At 44.3% G+C, this 19,246-nt stretch overlaps 4 non-coding genes across 4 annotated transcripts; all 4 read left to right on the forward strand.

Moving 5' to 3' along the window:
• Positions 1-6,355: 6,355 nt before the first annotated feature.
• Positions 6,356-6,428, forward strand: trnas-gga (transfer RNA serine (anticodon GGA)). The gene has a single exon. It is a non-coding gene; the product is annotated as a tRNA-Ser (tRNA).
• Positions 6,429-6,853: 425 nt separating this feature from the next.
• On the forward strand, positions 6,854-6,926 carry trnas-gga (transfer RNA serine (anticodon GGA)). The gene has a single exon. It is a non-coding gene; the product is annotated as a tRNA-Ser (tRNA).
• A 1,441-nt stretch (positions 6,927-8,367) lies between these two features.
• trnas-gga (transfer RNA serine (anticodon GGA)) lies at positions 8,368-8,440 on the forward strand. The gene has a single exon. It is a non-coding gene; the product is annotated as a tRNA-Ser (tRNA).
• Positions 8,441-11,390: 2,950 nt separating this feature from the next.
• On the forward strand, positions 11,391-11,463 carry trnas-gga (transfer RNA serine (anticodon GGA)). The gene has a single exon. It is a non-coding gene; the product is annotated as a tRNA-Ser (tRNA).
• Positions 11,464-19,246: the final 7,783 nt, after the last annotated feature.

Raw genomic sequence — 19,246 nt, forward strand, 5'->3', positions numbered from 1 at the left:
TGAAGTCCATTTTCTGAGAGCCCATGATGTCAGAAAGAGTCTTCTGTTCTTGGTTTTGACCAGTCCATTTCATGGTCCCATGGTCATTGAAGGGCCCCTAGTTTGGACTTTGGGCTTTGCTTGAAGGCATTGTTTCCATCATGGGCATTGTATTGAGTCCAAACTTTATTGCAATCCTCCCTTGTGAAAGCTTTTTCAACCTCAAAAAGCTTGTCCTCTTTCAACTATCACAGTGTGAAAGGAGGCACACATGTCCATGAGGTATTTCACATGTATCTGATTGGAGCTGAAGGAGCTGAAATAGCTCAGTTGGGAGAGCTTTAGTCTGAAGATCTGAAGGTTACTGGTTCAATCCTGGGTTTCGGCAACCAAGCATTGCGTGCACACATGTGTCTTTCAAATGGTAATCTCAGTTTGCCAAGTGACCAAAAACCTTTGAAGCTTGAAAAACAGAAAGGCACTGTGAGTCCAACTTCCAGCCAAACTGTCCTGAGGCCAGGCGCATTGAAGTCCATTTTCTGAGAGCCCATGATGTCAGAAAGAGTTTTCTGTTCTTGGTTTTGACCAGTACATTTCAGGTTCCCATGGTCATTGAAGGGCCCCTCTTTTGGACTTTGGGCTTTGCTCGAAGGCAATGTTTCCATCATGGGCACTGTATTGAGTCCAAACTTTATTGCAATCCTCCCTTGTGAAAGCTTTTTCAACCTCACCAAGCTTGTCCTCTTTCAACTATCACGATGTGAAAGGAGGCACACATGTCCATGAGGTTTTTCACATGTATCTGATTGGAGCTGAAGGAGCCGAAATAGCTCAGTTGGGAGAGCTTTGGTCTGAAAATCTAAAGGTTACTGGTTCAATCCTGGGTTTCGGCAACCAAGCATTGCGTGCACACATGTGTCTTTCAAATTGTATTCTCAGTTGGCCAAGTGACCAAAAACCTTTGAAGCTTGAACAACAGAAAGGCACTGTGAGTCCAACTTCCAGCCAAACTGTCCTGAGGCCAGGCGCATTGAAGTCCATTTTCTGAGAGCCCATGATGTCAGAAAGAGTTTTCTGTTCTTGGTTTTGACCAGTACATTTCAGGTTCCCATGGTCATTGAAGGGCCCCTCTTTTGGACTTTGGGCTTTGCTTGAAGGCAATGTTTCCATCATGGGCATTGTATTGAGTCCAAAGTCTATTGCAATCCTCCCATGTGAAAGCTTTTTCAACCTCACCAAGCTTGTCCTCTTTCAACGATCACAGTGTGAAAGGAGGCACACATGTCCATGAGGTATTTCACATGTATCTGATTGGAGCTGAAGGAGCCGAAATAGCTCAGTTGGGAGAGCTTTGGTCTGAAGATCTGAAGGTTACTGGTTCAATCCTGGGTTTCGGCAGCCAAGCTTTGCGTGCACACATGTGTCTTTCAAATGGTAATCTCAGTTGGCCAAGTGACCAAAAACCTTTGAAGCTTGAAAAACAGAAAGGCACTTTGAGTCCAACTTCCAGCCAAACTGTCCTGAGGCCAGGCACATGGAAGTCCATTTTCTGAGAGCCCATGATGTCAGAAAGAGTTTTCTGTTCTTGGTTTTGACCAGTACATTTCAGGTTCCCATGGTCATTGAAGGGCCCCTAGTTTGGACTTTGGGCTTTGCTTGAAGGCAATGTTTCCATCATGGGTATTGTATTGAGTCCAAACTTTATTGCAATCCTCCCTTGTGAAAGCTTTTTCAACCTCACCAAGCTTGTCCTCTTTCAACTATCACAGTGTGAAAGGAGGCACACATGTCCATGAGATTTTTCACATGTATCTGATTGGAGCTGAAGGAGCCGAAATAGCTCAGTTGGGAGAGCTTTTGTCTGAAGATCTAAAGGTTACTGGTTCAATCCTGGGTTTCGGCAACCAAGCATTGCGTGCACACATGTGTCTTTCAAATTGTATTCTCAGTTGGCCGAGTGACCAAAAACCTTTGAAGCTTGAAAAACAGAAAGGCACTTTGAGTCCAACTTCCAGCCAAACTGTCCTGAGGCTAGGCACATTGATGTCCATTTTCTGAGAGCCCATGATGTCAGAAAAAGTTTTCTGTTCTTGGTTTTGACCAGTACATTTCAGGTTCCCATGGTAATCGAAGGGCCCCTAGTTTGGACTTTGGGCTTTGCTTGAAGGCATTGTTTCCATCATGGGCATTGTATTGAGTCCAAAGTCTATTGCAATCCTCCCTTGTGAAAGCTTTTTCAACCTCACCAAGCTTGTCCTCTTTCAACTATCACAGTGTGAAAGGAGGCACACATGTCCATGAGGTATTTCACATGTATCTGATTGGAGCTGAAGGAGCCGAAATAGCTCAGTTGGGAGAGCTTTGGTCTGAAGATCTAAAGGTTACTGGTTCAATCCTGGGTTTCAGCAGCCAAGCTTTGCGTGCACACATGTGTCTTTCAAATTATATTCTCAGTTGGCCAAGTGACCAAAAACCTTTGAAGCTTAAAAAAACAGAAAGGCACTTTGAGTCCAACTTCCAGCCAAACTGTCCTGAGGCTAGGCACATTGATGTCCATTTTCTGAGAGCCCATGATGTCAGAAAAAGTTTTCTGTTCTTGGTTTTGACCAGTACATTTCAGGTTCCCATCGTCATCGAAGGGCCCCTAGTTTCGACTTTGGGCTTTGCTTGAAGGCAATGTTTCCATCATGGGCATTGTATTGAGTCCAAACTCTATTGCAATCCTCCCTTGTGAAAGCTTTTTCAACCTCATCAAGCTTGTCCTCTTTCAACTATCACAGTGTGAAAGGAGGCACACGTGTCCATGAGGTATTTCACATGTATCTGATTGGAGCTGACGGAGCCGAAATAGCTCAGTTGGGAGAGCTTAAGTCTGAAGATCTAAAGGTTACTGGTTCAATCCTGAGTTTCAGCAGCCAAGCATTGCGTGCACACATGTGTCTTTCAAATGGTATTCATAGTAGGCCAAGTGACCAAAAACCTTTGAAGCTTGAAAAACAGAAAGGCACTTTGAGTCCAACTTCCAGCCAAACTGTCCTGAGGCCAGGCACATTGAAGTCCATTTTCTGAGAGCCCATGATGTCAGAAAGAGTTTACTGTTCTTGGTTTTGACCAGTCCATTTCAGGTTCCCATGGTTATCGAAGGGCCCATAGTTTGGACTTTGGGCTTGACTTGAAGGCAATGTTTCTATCATGGGCACTGTATTGAGTCCAAACTCTATTGCAATCCTCCCTTGTGAAAGCTTTTTCAACCTCACCAAGCTTGTCCTCTTTCAACTATCACGATGTGAAAGGAGGCACACATGTCCATGAGATTTTTCACATGTATCTGATTGGAGCTGAAGGAGCCGAAATAGCTCAGTTGGGAGAGCTTTAGTCTGAAGATCTAAAGGTTACTGGTTCAATCCTGGGTTTCAGCAGCCAAGCTTTGCGTGCACACATGTGTCTTTCACATTGTATTCTCAGTTGGCCAAGTGACCAAAAACCTTTGAAGCTTGAACAACAGAAAGGCACTTTGAGTCCAACTTCCAGCCAAACTGTCCTGAGGCCAGGCACATTGAAGTCCATTTTCTGAGAGCCCATGATTTCAGAAAGAGTTTTCTGTTCTTGGTTTTGACCAGTCCATTTCAGGTTCCCATGGTAATCGAAGGGCCCCTAGTTTGGACTGTGGGCTTTGCTTGAAGGCATTGTTTCCATCATGGGCATTGTATTGAGGCCAAAGTCTATTGCAATCCTCCCTTGTGAAAGCTTTTTCAACCTCACCAAGCTTGTCCTCTTTCAACTATCACAGTGTGAAAAGAGGCACACATGTCCATGAGGTTTTTCACATGTATCTGATTGGAGCTGAAGGAGCTGAAAAAGGTCAGTTGGGAGAGCTTAAGTCTGAAGATCTAAAGGTTACTGGTTCAATCCTGGGTTTCAGCAGCCAAGCTTTGCGTGCACACATGTGTCTTTCAAATGGTTATCTCAGTTTGCCAAGTGACCAAAAACCTTTGAAGCTTGAAAAACAGAAAGGCACTTTGTGTCCTATTTTCAGCCAGACTGTCCTGAGGCCAGGCACATGGAAGTCCATTTTCTGAGAGCCCATGATGTCAGAAAGAGTTTACTGTTCTTTGTTTTGACCAGTACATTTCAGTTTCCCATGGTCATCGAAGGGCCCCTAGTTTCGACTTTGGGCTTTGCTTGAAGGCATTGTTTCCATCATGGGCATTGTATTGAGTCCAAACTTTATTGCAATCCTCCCTTATGAAAGCTTTTTCAACCTCACCAAGCTTGTCCTCTTTCAACTATCACAGTGTGAAAGGAGGCACACATGTCCATGAGGTATTTCACATGTATCTGATTGGAGCTGACGGAGCCGAAATAGCTCAGTTGGGAGAGCTTAAGTCTGAAGATCTAAAGGTTACTGGTTCAATCCTGAGTTTCAGCAGCCAAGCATTGCGTGCACACATGTGTCTTTCAAATGGTATTCATAGTAGGACCTGTGACCAAAAACCTTTGAAGCTCGAAAAACAGAAAGGCACTTTGTGTCCTATTTTCAGCCAGACTGTCCTGAGGCCAGGCACATGGAAGTCCATTTTCTGAGAGCCCATGATGTCAGAAAGAGTTTTCTGTTCTTGGTTTTGACCAGTACATTTCAGGTTCCCATGGTTATCGAAGGGCCCATAGTTTGGACTTTGGGCTTGACTTGAAGGCAATGTTTCTATCATGGGCACTGTATTGAGTCCAAACTCTATTGCAATCCTCCCTTGTGAAAGCTTTTTCAACCTCACCAAGCTTGTCCTCTTTCAACTATCACAGTGTGAAAGGAGGCACACATGTCCATGAGATTTTTCACATGTATCTGATTGGAGCTGAAGGAGCCAAAATAGCTCAGTTGGGAGAGCTTTGGTCTGAAGATCTAAAGGTTACTGGTTCAATCCTAGGTTTCGGCAGTCAAGCTTTGCGTGCACACATGTGTCTTTCAAATTGTATTCTCAGTTGGCCAAGTGACCAAAAACCTTTGAAGCTTGAAAAACAGAAAGGCACTTTGAGTCCAACTTCCAGCCAAACTGTCCTGAGGCTAGGCACATTGAAGTCCATTTTCTGAGAGCCCATGATGTCAGAAAGAGTTTTCTGTTCTTGGTTTTGACCAGTACATTTCAGGTTCCCATGGTTATCGAAGGGCCCATAGTTTGGACTTTGGGCTTTGCTTGAAGGAAATGTTTCCATCATGGACATTGTATTGAGTCCAAACTGTATTGCAATCCTCCCTTGTGAAAGCTTTTTCAACCTCACCAAGCTTGTCCTCTTTCAACTATCACGATGTGAAAGGAGGCACACATGTCCATGAGGTTTTTCACATGTATCTGATTGGAGCTGAAGGAGCCAAAATAGCTCAGTTGGGAGAGCTTTAGTCTGAAGATCTCAAGGTTACTGGTTCAATCCTGGGTTTCAGCAGCCAAGCTTTGCGTGCACACATGTGTCTTTCAAATTGTATTCTCAGTTGGCCAAGTGACCAAAAACCTTTGAAGCTTGAAAAACAGAAAGGCACTTTGAGTCCAACTTCCAGCCCAACTGTCCTGAGGCCAGGCACATTGAAGTCCATTTTCTGAGAGCCCATGATGTCAGAAAGAGTCTTCTGTTCTTGGTTTTGACCAGTACATTTCAGGTTCCCATGGTTATCGAAGGGCCCATAGTTTGGACTTTGGGCTTTGCTTGAAGGCAATGTTTCTATCATGGGCACTGTATTGAGCCAAAACTCTATTGCAATCCTCCCTTGTGAAAGCTTTTTCAACCTCACCAAGCTTGTCCTCTTTCAACTATCACGATGTGAAAGGAGGCACACATGTCCATGAGATTTTTCACATGTATCTGATTGGAGCTGAAGGAGCCGTAATAGCTCAGTTGGGAGAGCTTTGGTCTGAGGATCTAAAGGTTACTGGTTCAATCCTGGGTTTTGGCAGTCAAGCTTTGCGTGCACACATGTGTCTTTCAAATTGTATTCTCAGTTGGCCAAGTGACCAAAAACCTTTGAAGCTTGAAAAACAGAAAGGCACTTTGAGTCCAACTTCCAGCCAAACTGTCCTGAGGCCAGGCACATGGAAGTCCATTTTCTGAGAGCCCATGATGTCAGAAAGAGTTTTCTGTTCTTGGTTTTGACCAGTCCATTTCATGGTCCCATGGTCATTGAAGGGCCCCTAGTTTGGACTTTGGGCTTTGCTCGAAGGCAATGTTTCAATCATGGGCATTGTATTGAGTCCAAAGTCTATTGCAATCCTCCCTTGTGAAAGCTTTTTCAACCTCACCAAGCTTGTCCTCTTTCAACTATCACAGTGTGAAAGGAGGCACACATGTCCATGAGGTATTTCACATGTATCTGATTGGAGCTGAAGGAGCCGAAATAGCTCAGTTGGGAGAGCTTTAGTCTGGAGATCTAAAGGTTACTGGTTCAATCCTGGGTTTCGGCAGCCAAGCATTGCGTGCACACATGTGTCTTTCAAATGGTATTCATAGTAGGCCAAGTGACCAAAAACCTTTGAAGCTTGAAAGGCACTTTGTGTCCCTTTTTTCAGCCAGACTGTCCTGAGGCCAGGCACATGGAAGTCCATTTTCTGAGAGCCCATGATGTCAGAAAGAGTTTTCTGTTCTTGGTTTTGACCAGTCCATTTCATGGTCCCATGGTCATTGAAGGGCCCCTAGTTTGGACTTTGGGCTTTGCTCGAAGGCAATGTTTCAATCATGGGCATTGTATTGAGTCCAAAGTCTATTGCAATCCTCCCTTGTGAAAGCTTTTTCAACCTCACCAAGCTTGTCCTCTTTCAACTATCACAGTGTGAAAGGAGGCACACATGTCCATGAGGTATTTCACATGTATCTGATTGGAGCTGAAGGAGCCGAAATAGCTCAGTTGGGAGAGCTTTAGTCTGGAGATCTAAAGGTTACTGGTTCAAACCTGGGTTTCGGCAGCCAAGCATTGCGTGCACACATGTGTCTTTCAAATGGTATTCATAGTAGGCCAAGTGACCAAAAACCTTTGAAGCTTGAAAAACAGAAAGGCAGTTTTTGTCCTGTTTTCAGCAAGACTGTCCTGAGGCCAGGCACATTGATGTCCTTTTTCTGAGAGCCCATGATGTCAGAAAGAGTTTTCTGTTCTTGGTTTTGACCAGTACATTTCAGGTTCCCATGGTCATCGAAGGGCCCCTAGTTTGGACTTTGGGCTTTGCTTGAAGGAAATGTTTCCATCATGGGCATTGTATTGAGTCCAAACTCTATTGCAATCCTCCCTTGTGAAAGCTTTTTCAACCTCACCTAGCTTGTCCTCTTTCAACTATCACGATGTGAAAGGAGGCACACATGTCCATGAGGTTTTTCACATGTATCTGATTGGAGCTGAAGGAGCCGAAATAGCTCAGTTGGGAGAGCTTTGGTCTGAAGATCTAAAGGTTACTGGTTCAATCCTGGGTTTCGGCAACCAAGCATTGCGTGTAACATGTGTCTTTCAAATTGTATTCTCAGTTGGCCAAGTGACCAAAAACCTGTGAAGCTTGAACAACAGAAAGGCACTTTGTGTCCTATTTTCAGCCAGACTGTCCTGAGGCCAGGCACATGGAAGTCCATTTTCTGAGAGCCCATGATGTCAGAAAGAGTTTTCTGTTCTTGGTTTTGACCAGTACATTTCAGGTTCCCATGGTCATTGAAGGGCCCCTCGTTTGGACTTTGGGCTTTGCTTAAAGGCAATGTTTCTATCATGGGAACTGTATTGAGTCCAAACTCTATTGCAATCCTCCCTTGTGAAAGCTTTTTCAACCTCACCAAGCTTGTTTTCTTTCAACTATCACAGTGTGAAAGGAGGCACACATGTCCATGAGGTTTGTCACATGTATCTGATTGGAGCTGAAGGAGCCGAAATAGCTCAGTTGGGAGAGCTTTGGTCTGAAAATCTAAAGGTTACTGGTTCAATCCTGGGATTCGGCAACCAAGCATTGCGTGCACACATGTGTCTCTCAAATTTAATTCTCATTTGGCCAAGTGACCAAAAACCTTTGAAGCTTGAAAAACAGAAAGGCACTTTGAGTCCAACTTCCAGCCCAACTGTCCTGAGGCCAGGCACATTGAAGTCCATTTTCTGAGAGCCCATGATGTCAGAAAGAGTTTTCTGTTCTTGGTTTTGACCAGTCCATTTCATGGTCCCATGGTCATTGAGGGGCCCCTCGTTTGGACTTTGGGCTTTGCTCGAAGGCAATGTTTCAATCATGGGCATTGTATTGAGTCCAAAGTCTATTGCAATCCTCCCTTGTGAAAGCTTTTTCAACCTCACCAAGCTTGTCCTCTTTCAACTATCACAGTGTGAAAGGAGGCACACATGTCCATGAGGTTTTTCACATGTATCTGATTGGAGCTGAAGGAGCCGAAATAGCTCAGTTGGGAGAGCTTTAGTCTGGAGATCTAAAGGTTACTGGTTCAAACCTGGGTTTCGGCAGCCAAGCATTGCGTGCACACATGTGTCTTTCAAATGGTATTCATAGTAGGCCAAGTGACCAAAAACCTTTGAAGCTTGAAAGGCACTTTGTGTCCCTTTTTTCAGCCAGACTGTCCTGAGGCCAGGCACATGGAAGTCCATTTTCTGAGAGCCCATGATGTCAGAAAGAGTTTTCTGTTCTTGGTTTTGACCAGTACATTTCAGGTTCCCATGGTTATCGAAGGGCCCATAGTTTGGACTTTGGGCTTTGCTTGAAGGCAATGTTTCTATCATGGGCACTGTATTGAGTCCAAACTCTATTGCAATCCTCCCTTGTGAAAGCTTTTTCAACCTCACCAAGCTTGTCCTCTTTCAACTATCACGATGTGAAAGGAGGCACACATGTCCATGAGATTTTTCACATGTATCTGATTGGAGCTGAAGGAGCCGAAATAGCTCAGTTGGGAGAGCTTTGGTCTGAAGATCTAAAGGTTACTGGTTCAATCCTGGGTTTTTGCAGTCAAGCTTTGCGTGCACACATGTGTCTTTCAAATTGTACTCTCAGTTGGCCAAGTGACCAAAAACCTTTGAAGCTTGAAAAACAGAAAGGCACTTTGAGTCCAACTTCCAGCCAAACTGTCCTGAGGCTAGGCACATGGAAGTCCATTTTCTGAGAGCCTATGATGTCAGAAAGAGTTTTCTGTTCTTGGTTTTGACCAGTACATTTCAGGTTCCCATGGTTATCGAAGGGCCCATAGTTTGGACTTTGGGCTTTGCTTGAAGGAAATGTTTCCATCATGGACATTGTATTGAGTCCAAAATGTATTGCAATCCTCCCTTGTGAAAGCTTTTTCAACCTCACCAAGCTTGTCCTCTTTCAACTATCACAGTGTGAAAGGAGGCACACATGTCCATGAGGTTTTTCACATGTATCTGATTGGAGCTGAAGGAGCCGAAATAGCTCAGTTGGGAGAGCTTTAGTCTGAAGATCTAAAGGTTACTGATTCAATCCTGGGTTTCGGCAGCCAAGCTTTGCGTGCACACATGTGTCTTTCAAATTGTATTCTCAGTTGGCCAAGTGACCAAAAACCTTTGAAGCTTGAAAAACAGAAAGGCACTTTGTGTCCTGTTTTCAGCCTAACTGTCCTGAGGCCAGGCACATTGAAGTCCATTTTCTGAGAGCCCATGATGTCAGAAAGAGTTTTCTGTTCTTGGTTTTGACCAGTCCATTTCAGGTTCCCATGGTCATTGAAGGGCTCCTCGTTTGGACTTTGGGCTTTGCTTGAAGGCAATGTTTCCATCATGGGCATTGTATTGAGTCCAAAGTCTATTGCAATCCTTCCTTGTGAAAGCTTTTTCAACCTCACCAAGCTTGTCCTCTTTCAACTATCACAGTGTGAAAGGAGGCACACATGTCCATGAGGTATTTCACATGTATCTGATTGGAGCTGAAGGAGCCGAAATAGCTCAGTTGGGAGAGCTTAAGTCTGAAGATCTAAAGGTTACTGGTTCAATCCTGGGTTTCGGCAGCCAAGAATTGCGTGCACACATGTGTCTTTCAAATGGTATTCATACTAGGCCATGTGACCAAAAACCTTTGAAGCTTGAAAAACAGAAAGGCACTTTGTGTCCTGTTTTCAGCAAGACTGTCCTGAGGCCAGGCACATTGATGTCCTTTTTCTGAGAGCCCATGATGTCAGAAAGAGTTTTCTGTTCTTGGTTTTGACCAGTCCATTTCAGGTTCCCATGGTCATCGAAGGGCCCCTAGTTTGGACTTTGGGCTTTGCTTGAAGGAAATGTTTCCATCATGGGCATTGTATTGAGTCCAAACTCTATTGCAATCCTCCCTTGTGAAAGCTTTTTCAACCTCACCTAGCTTGTCCTCTTTCAACTATCACAGTGTGAAAGGAGGCACACATGTCCGTGAGGTTTTTCACATGTATCTGATAGGAGCCAAAGGAGCCGAAATAGCTCAGTTGGGAGAGCTTTAATCTGAAGATCTTAAGGTTACTGGTTCAATCCTGGGTTTCGGCAGCCAAGCTTTGCGTGCACACATGTGTCTTTCAAATTTAATTCTCATTTGGCCAAGTGACCAAAAACCTTTGAAGCTTGAAAAACAGAAAGGCACTTTGAGTCCAACTTCCAGCCCAACTGTCCTGAGGCCAGGCACATTGAAGTCCATTTTCTGAGAGCCCATGATGTCAGAAAGAGTTTTCTGTTCTTGGTTTTGACCAGTATATTTCAGGTTCCCATGGTTATCGAAGGGCCCATAGTTTGGACTTTGGGCTTTGCTTGAAGGCAATGTTTCTATCATGGGCACTGTATTCAGTCCAAACTCTATTGCAATCCTCCCTTGTGAAAGCTTTTTCAACCTCACCAAGCTTGTCCTCTTTCAACTATCACAGTGTGAAAGGAGGCACACATGTCCATGAGGTTTTTCACATGTATCTGATTGGAGCCGAAAGAGCCGAAATAGCTCAGTTGAGAGAGCTTTAGTCTGAAGATCTTAAGGTTACTGGTTCAATCCTGGGATTCGGCAACCAAGCATTGCGTGCACACATGTGTCTTTCAAATGGTAATCTCATTTGGCCAAGTGACCAAAAACCTTTGAAGCTTGAACAACAGAAAGGCACTTTGAGTCCAACTTTCAGCCAGACTGTCCTGAGGCCAGGCACATTGATGTCCATTTTCTGAGAGCCCATGATGTCAGAAAGAGTTTTCTGTTCTTGGTTTTGACCAGTCCATTTCATGGTCCCATGGTCATTGAAGGGCCCCTCGTTTGGACTTTGGGCCTTGCTTGAAGGCAATGTTTCAATCATGGGCATTGTATTGAGTCCAAAGTCTATTGCAATCCTCCCTTGTGAAAGCTTTTTCAACCTCACCAAGCTTGTCCTCTTTCAACAATCACAGTGTGAAAGGAGGCACACATGTCCATGAGGTTTTTCACATGTATCTGATTGGACCTGAAGGAGCCGAAATAGCTCAGTTGGGAGAGCTTTAGTCTGGAGATCTAAAGGTTACTGGTTCAAACCTGGGTTTCGGCAGCCAAGCATTGCGTGCACACATGTGTCTTTCAAATGGTATTCATAGTAGGCCAAGTGACCAAAAACCTTTGAAGCTTGAAAGGCACTTTGTGTCCCTTTTTTCAGCCAGACTGTCCTGAGGCCAGGCACATGGAAGTCCATTTTCTGAGAGCCCATGATGTCAGAAAGAGTTTTCTGTTCTTGGTTTTGACCAGTACATTTCAGGTTCCCATGGTCATCGAAGGGCTCCTCGTTTGGACTTTGGGCTTTGCTTGAAGGCAATGTTTCCATCATGGGCATTGTATTGAGTCCAAAGTCTATTGCAATCCTTCCTTGTGAAAGCTTTTTCAACCTCACCAAGCTTGTCCTCTTTCAACTATCACAGTGTGAAAGGAGGCACACATGTCCATGAGGTATTTCACATGTATCTGATTGGAGCTGAAGGAGCCGAAATAGCTCAGTTGGGAGAGCTTAAGTCTGAAGATCTAAAGGTTACTGGTTCAATCCTGGGTTTCGGCAGCCAAGAATTGCGTGCACACATGTGTCTTTCAAATGGTATTCATACTAGGCCATGTGACCACAAACCTTTGAAGCTTGAAAAACAGAAAGGCACTTTGTGTCCTGTTTTCAGCAAGACTGTCCTGAGGCCAGGCACATTGATGTCCTTTTTCTGAGAGCCCATGATGTCAGAAAGAGTTTTCTGTTCTTGGTTTTGACCAGTCCATTTCAGGTTCCCATGGTCATCGAAGGGCCCCTAGTTTGGACTTTGGGCTTTGCTTGAAGGAAATGTTTCCATCATGGGCATTGTATTGAGTCCAAACTCTATTGCAATCCTCCCTTGTGAAAGCTTTTTCAACCTCACCTAGCTTGTCCTCTTTCAACTATCACAGTGTGAAAGGAGGCACACATGTCCATGAGGTTTTTCACATGTATCTGATAGGAGCCGAAGGAGCCGAAATAGCTCAGTTGGGAGAGCTTTAGTCTGAAGATCTTAAGGTTACTGGTTCAATCCTGGGTTTCGGCGGCCAAGCTTTGCGTGCACACATGTGTCTTTCAAATTTAATTCTCATTTGGCCAAGTGACCAAAAACCTTTGAAGCTTGAAAAACAGAAAGGCACTTTGAGTCCAACTTCCAGCCCAACTGTCCTGAGGCCAGGCACATTGAAGTCCATTTTCTGAGAGCCCATGATGTCAGAAAGAGTTTTCTGTTCTTGGTTTTGACCAGTCCATTTCATGGTCCCATGGTCATTGAAGGGCCCCTCGTTTGGACTTTGGGCTTTGCTCGAAGGCAATGTTTCAATCATGGGCATTGTATTGAGTCCAAAGTCTATTGCAATCCTCCCTTGTGAAAGCTTTTTCAACCTCACCAAGCTTGTCCTCTTTCAACTATCACAGTGTGAAAGGAGGCACACATGTCCATGAGGTTTTTCACATGTATCTGATTGGAGCTGAAGGAGCCGAAATAGCTCAGTTGGGAGAGCTTTGGTCTGAAGATCTAAAGGTTACTGGTTCAATCCTGGGATTCGGCTGCCAAGCTTTGCGTGCACACATGTGTCTTTCAAATTGTATTCTCATTTGGCCAAGTGACCAAAAACTTTTGAAGCTTGAAAAACAGAAAGGCACTTTGTGTCCTGTTTTCAGCCAGACTGTCCTGAGGCAAGGCACATTGATGTCCATTTTCTGAGAGCCCATGATGTCAGAAAGAGTTTTCCGTTATTGTTTTTGACCAGTACATTTCAGGTTCCCATGGTAATCGAAGGGCCCCTAGTTTGGACTTTGGGCTTTGCTTGAAGGTAATGTTTCCATCATGGGCATTGTATTGAGGCAAAAATTTATTGCAATCCTCCCTTGTGAAAGCTTTTTCAACCTCACCAAGCTTGTCCTCTTTCAACTATCACAGTGTGAAAGGAGGCACACATGTCCACGAGATTTTTCACATGTATCTGATTGGAGCTGAAGGAGCCGAAATAGCTCAGTTGGGAGAGCTTAAGTCTGAAGATCTAAAGGTTACTGGTTCAATCCTGGGTTTCGGCAACCAAGCATTGCGTGCACACATGTGTCTTTCAAATGGTAATCTCAGTTTGCCAAGTGACCAAAAACCTTTGAAGTTTGAACAACAGAAAGGCACTTTGAGTCCAAATTCCAGCCAAACTGTCCTGAGGCCAGGCACATGGAAGTCCATTTTCTGAGAGCCTATGATGTCAGAAAGAGTTTTCTGTTCTTGGTTTTGACCAGTACATTTCAGGTTCCCATGGTCATTGAAGGGCCCCTAGTTTGGACTTTGGGCTTTGCTTGAAGGCAATGTTTCCATCATGGGTATTGTATTGAGTCCAAACTTTATTGCAATCCTCCCTTGTGAAAGCTTTTTCAACCTCACCAAGCTTGTCCTCTTTCAACTATCACGATGTGAAAGGAGGCACACATGTCCATGAGGTTTTTCACATGTATCTGATTGGAGCTGAAGGAGCCGAAATAGCTCAGTTGGGAGAGCTTAAGTCTGAAGGTCTAAAGGTTACTGGTTCAATCCTGGGTTTCAGCTGCCAAGCTTTGCGTGCACACATGTGTCTTTCAAATGGTATTCATAGTTGGCCGAGTGACCAAAAACCTTTGAAGCTTGAAAAACAGAAAGGCACTTTGAGTCCAACTTCCAGCCAAACTGTCCTGAGGCCAGGCACATTGAAGTCCATTTTCTGAGAGCCCATGATGTCAGAAAGAGTTTACTGTTCTTGGTTTTGACCAGTAAATTTCAGGTTCCCATGGTAATCGAAGGGCCCCTAGTTTGGACTTTGGGCTTTGCTTGAAGGCATTGTTTCCATCATGGGCATTGTATTGAGTCCAAACTCTATTGCAATCCTCCCTTGTGAAAGCTTTTTCAACCTCACCAAGCTTGTCCTCTTTCAACTATCACAGTGTGAAAGGAGGCACACATGTCCATGAGATTTTTCACATGTATCTGATTGGAGCTGAAGGAGCCGAAATTGCTCAGTTGGGAGAGCTTTGGTCTGAACATCTAAAGGTTACTGGTTCAAACCTGGGATTCGGCAACCAAGCATTGCGTGCACACATGTGTCTTTCAAATGGTAATCTCAGTTGGCCAAGTTACCAAAAACCTTTGAAGCTTGAAAAACAGAAAGGCACTTTGTGTCCTATTTTCAGCCAGACTGTCCTGAGGCCAGGCACATTGAAGTCCATTTTCTGAGAGCCCATGATGTCAGAAAGAGTTTTCTGTTCTTGGTTTTGACCAGTACATTTCAGGTTCCCATGGTCATTGAAGGGCCCCTAGTTTGGACTTTGGGCTTTGCTTGAAGGCAATGTTTCTATCATGGGAACTGTATTGAGTCCAAACTCTATTGCAATCCTCCCTTGTGAAAGCTTTTTCAACCTCACCAAGCTTGTCCTCTTTCAACTATCACGATGTGAAAGGAGGCACACATGTCCATGAGGTATTTCACATGTATCTGATTGGAGCTGAAGGAGCCGAAATAGCTCAGTTGGGAGAGCTTTGGTCTGAAGATCTAAAGGTTACTGGTTCAATCCTGGGTTTCGGCAACCAAGCTTTGCGTGCACACATGTGTCTTTCAAATTGTATTCTCAGTTGGCCAAGTGACCAAAAACCTTTGAAGCTTGAAAAACAGAAAGGAACTTTGTATCCTGTTTTCAGCCAGACTGTCCTGAGGCCAGGCACATTGATGTCCTTTTTCTGAGAGCCCATGATGTCAGAAAGAGTTTTCTGTTCTTGTTTTTGACCAGTCCGTTTCAGGTTCCCATGGTAATCGAAGGGCCACTAGTTTGGACTTTGGGCTTTGCTTGAAGGCAATGTTTCCATCATGGGCATTGTATTGAGTCCAAACTCTATTGCAATCCTCCCTTGTGAAAGCTTTTTCAACCTCACCAAGCTTGTCCTTTTTCAACTATCACAGTGTGAAAGGAGGCACACATGTCCATGAGATTTTTCACATGTATCTGATTGGAGCTGAAGGAGCCGAAATAGCTCAGTTGGGAGAGCTTTGGTCTGAAGATCTAAAGGTTACTGGTTCAATCCTGGGTTTCAGCAGCCAAGCTTTGCGTGCACACATGTGTCTTTCAAATTTAATTCTCAGTTGGCCAAGTGACAAAAAACCTTTGAAGCTTGAAAAACAGAAAGGCACTTTGTGTCCTATTTTCAGCCAGACTGTCCTGAGGCCAGGCACATGGAAGTCCATTTTCTGAGAGCCCATGATGTCAGAAAGAGTTTTCTGTTCTTGGTTTTGACCAGTACATTTCAGGTTCCCATGGTCATTGAAGGGCCCCTCGTTTGGACTTTGGGTTTTGCTTAAAGGCAATGTTTCTACCATGGGAACTGTATTGAGTCCAAACTCTATTGCAATCCTCCCTTGTGAAAGCTTTTTCAACCTCACCAAGCTTGTCCTCTTTCAACTATCACAGTGTGAAAGGAGGCACACATGTCCATGAGGTTTTTCACATGTATCTGATTGGAGCTGAAGGAGCTGAAATAGCTCAGTTGGGAGAGCTTTGGTCTGAAGATCTAAAGGTTACTGGTTCAATCCTGGGTTTTGGCAGCCAAGAATTGCGTGCACACATGTGTCTTTCAAATGGTATTCATAGTAGGCCAAGTGACCAAAAACCTTTGAAGCTTGAAAAACAGAAAGGCACTTTGTGTCCTATTTTCAGCCAGACTGTCCTGAGGCCAGGCACATGGAAGTCCATTTTCTGAGAGCCCATGATGTCAGAAAGAGTTTTCTGTTCTTGGTTTTGACCAGTACATTTCAGGTTCCCATGGTCATTGAAGGGCCCCTAGTTTGGACTTTGGGCTTTGCTTGAAGGCAATGTTTCTATCATGGGAACTGTATTGAGTCCAAACTCTATTGCAATCCTCCCTTGTGAAAGCTTTTTCAACCTCACCAAGCTTGTCCTCTTTCAACTATCACAGTGTGAAAGGAGGCACACATGTCCATGAGGTTTTTCACATGTATCTGATTGGAGCTGAAGGAGCCGAAATAGCTCAGTTGGGAGAGCTTTGGTCTGAAGATCTAACGGTTACTGGTTCAATCCTGGGTTTCAGCAGCCCAGCTTTGCGTGCACACATGTGTCTTTAAAATTGTATTCTCAGTTGGCCAAGTGACCAAAAACCTTTGAAGCTTGAAAAACAGAAAGGCACTTTGTGTCCCTTTTTTCAGCCAGACTGTCCTGAGGCCAGGCACATGGAAGTCCATTTTCTGAGAGCCCATGATGTCAGAAAGAGTTTTTTGTTCTTGGTTTTGACCAGTACATTTCAGGTTCCCATGGTCATTGAAGGGCCCCTCGTTTGGACTTTGGGCTTTGCTTAAAGGCAATGTTTCTATCATGGGAACTGTATTGAGTCCAAACTCTATTGCAATCCTCCCTTGTGAAAGCTTTTTCAACCTCACCAAGCTTGTCCTCTTTCAACCATCACAGTCGGAAAGGAGGCACACATGTCCATGAGGTTTTTCACATGTATCTGATTGGAGCCAAAAGAGCCGAAATAGCTCAGTTGGGAGAGCTTTAGTCTGAAGATCTAAAGGTTACTGGTTCAATCCTGGGTTTCGTCAGCCATGCTTTGCGTGCACACATGTGTCTTTCAAATTGTATTCTCAGTTGGCCAAGTGACCAAAAACCTTTGAAGCTTGAAAAACAGAAAGGCACTGTGAGTCAAACTTCCAGCCAGACTGTCCTGAGGCCAGGCACATTGAAGTCCATTTTCTGAGAGCCCATGATGTCAGAAAGAGTTTTCTGTTCTTGGTTTTGACCAGTACATTTCAGGTTCCCATGGTCATCGAAGGGCCCCTAGTTTGGACTTTGGGCTTTGCTTGAAGGAAATGTTTCCATCATGGGCATTGTATTGAGTCCAAACTCTATTGCAATCCTCCCTTGTGAAAGCTTTTTCAACCTCACCTAGCTTGTCCTCTTTCAACTATCACGATGTGAAAGGAGGCACACATGTCCATGAGGTTTTTCACATGTATCTGATTGGAGCTGAAGGAGCCGAAATAGCTCAGTTGGGAGAGCTTTGGTCTGAAGATCTAAAGGATACTGGTTCAATCCTGGGTTTCGGCAATCAAGCATTGCGTGTAACATGTGTCTTTCAAATTGTATTCTCAGTTGGCCAAGTGACCAAAAACCTGTGAAGCTTGAACAACAGAAAGGCACTTTGTGTCCTTTTTTCAGCCAGACTGTCCTGAGGCCAGGCACATGGAAGTCCATTTTCTGAGAGCCCATGATGTCAGAAAGAGTTTTCTGGTCTTGGTTTTGACCAGTACATTTCAGGTTCCCATGGTCATTGAAGGGCCCCTCGTTTGGACTTGGGCTTTGCTTAAAGGCAATGTTTCTATCATGGGAACTGTATTGAGTCCAAACTCTATTGCAATCCTCCCTTGTGAAAGCTTTTTCAACCTCACCAAGCTTGTCCTCTTTCAACTATCACAGTGTGAAAGGAGGCACACATGTCCATGAGGTTTTTCACATGTATCTGATTGGAGCTGAAGGAGCCGAAATAGCTCAGTTGGGAGAGCTTTGGTCTGAAGATCTAAAGGTTACTGGTTCAATCCTGGGATTCGGCAACCAAGCATTGCGTGCACACATGTGTCTCTCAAATGGTATTCATAGTAGGCCAAGTGACCAAAAACCTTTGAAGCTTGAAAAACTGAAAGGAACTTTGTGTCCTATTTTCAGCCAGACTGTCCTGAGGCCAGGCACATGGAAGTCCATTTTCTGAGAGCCCATGATGTCAGAAAGAGTTTTCTGTTCTTGGTTTTGACCAGTACATTTCAGGTTCCCATGGTCATTGAAGGGCCCCTAGTTTGGACTTTGGGCTTTGCTTGAAGGCAATGTTTTTATCATGGGAACTGTATTGAGTCCAAAGTCTATTGCAATCCTCCCTTGTGAAAGCTTTTTCAACCTCACCAAGCTTGTCCTCTTTCAACTATCACGATGTGAAAGGAGGCACACATGTCCATGAGGTATTTCACATGTATCTGATTGGAGCTGAAGGAGCTGAAATAGCTCAGTTGGGAGAGCTTAAGTCTGAAGATCTAAAGGTTACTGGTTCAATCCTGGGTTTCGGCAGCCAAGAATTGCGTGCACACATGTGTCTTTCAAATGGTATTCATACTAGGCCATGTGACCAAAAACCTTTGAAGCTTGAAAAACAGAAAGGCACTTTGTGTCCTGTTTTCAGCAAGACTGTCCTGAGGCCAGGCACATGGAAGTCCATTTTCTGAGAGCCCATGATGTCAGAAAGAGTTTTCTGTTCTTGGTTTTGACCAGTACATTTCAGGTTCCCATGGTTATCGAAGGGCCCATAGTTTGGACTTTGGGCTTTTCTTGAAGGCAATGTTTCTATCATGGGCACTGTATTGAGTCCAAACTCTATTGCAATCCTCCCTTGTGAAAGCTTTTTCAACCTCACCAAGCTTGTCCTCTTTCAACTATCACAGTGTGAAAGGAGGCACACATGTCCATGAGATTTTTCACATGTATCTGATTGGAGCTGAAGGAGCCGAAATAGCTCAGTTGGGAGAGCTTTGGTCTGAAGATCTAAAGGTTACTGGTTCAATCCTGGGTTTCGGCAACCAAGCATTGCGTGCACACATGTGTCTTTCAAATGGTAATCTCATTTTGCCAAGTGACCAAAAACCTTTGAACCTTGAACAACAGAAAGGCACTTTGAGTCCAACTTTCAGCCAGACTGTCCTGAGGCCAGGCACATTGATGTCCATTTTCTGAGAGCCCATGATGTCAGAAAGAGTTTTCTGTTCTTGGTTTTGACCAGTCCATTTCATGGTCC

Source organism: Halichoeres trimaculatus, unplaced genomic scaffold (assembly GCF_033239565.1).
Source record: "Halichoeres trimaculatus isolate MK-OKI-2021-1 unplaced genomic scaffold, fHalTri1.1 fHalTri1_scaffold_16, whole genome shotgun sequence".
NCBI lineage: Eukaryota > Metazoa > Chordata > Actinopteri > Labriformes > Labridae > Halichoeres > Halichoeres trimaculatus.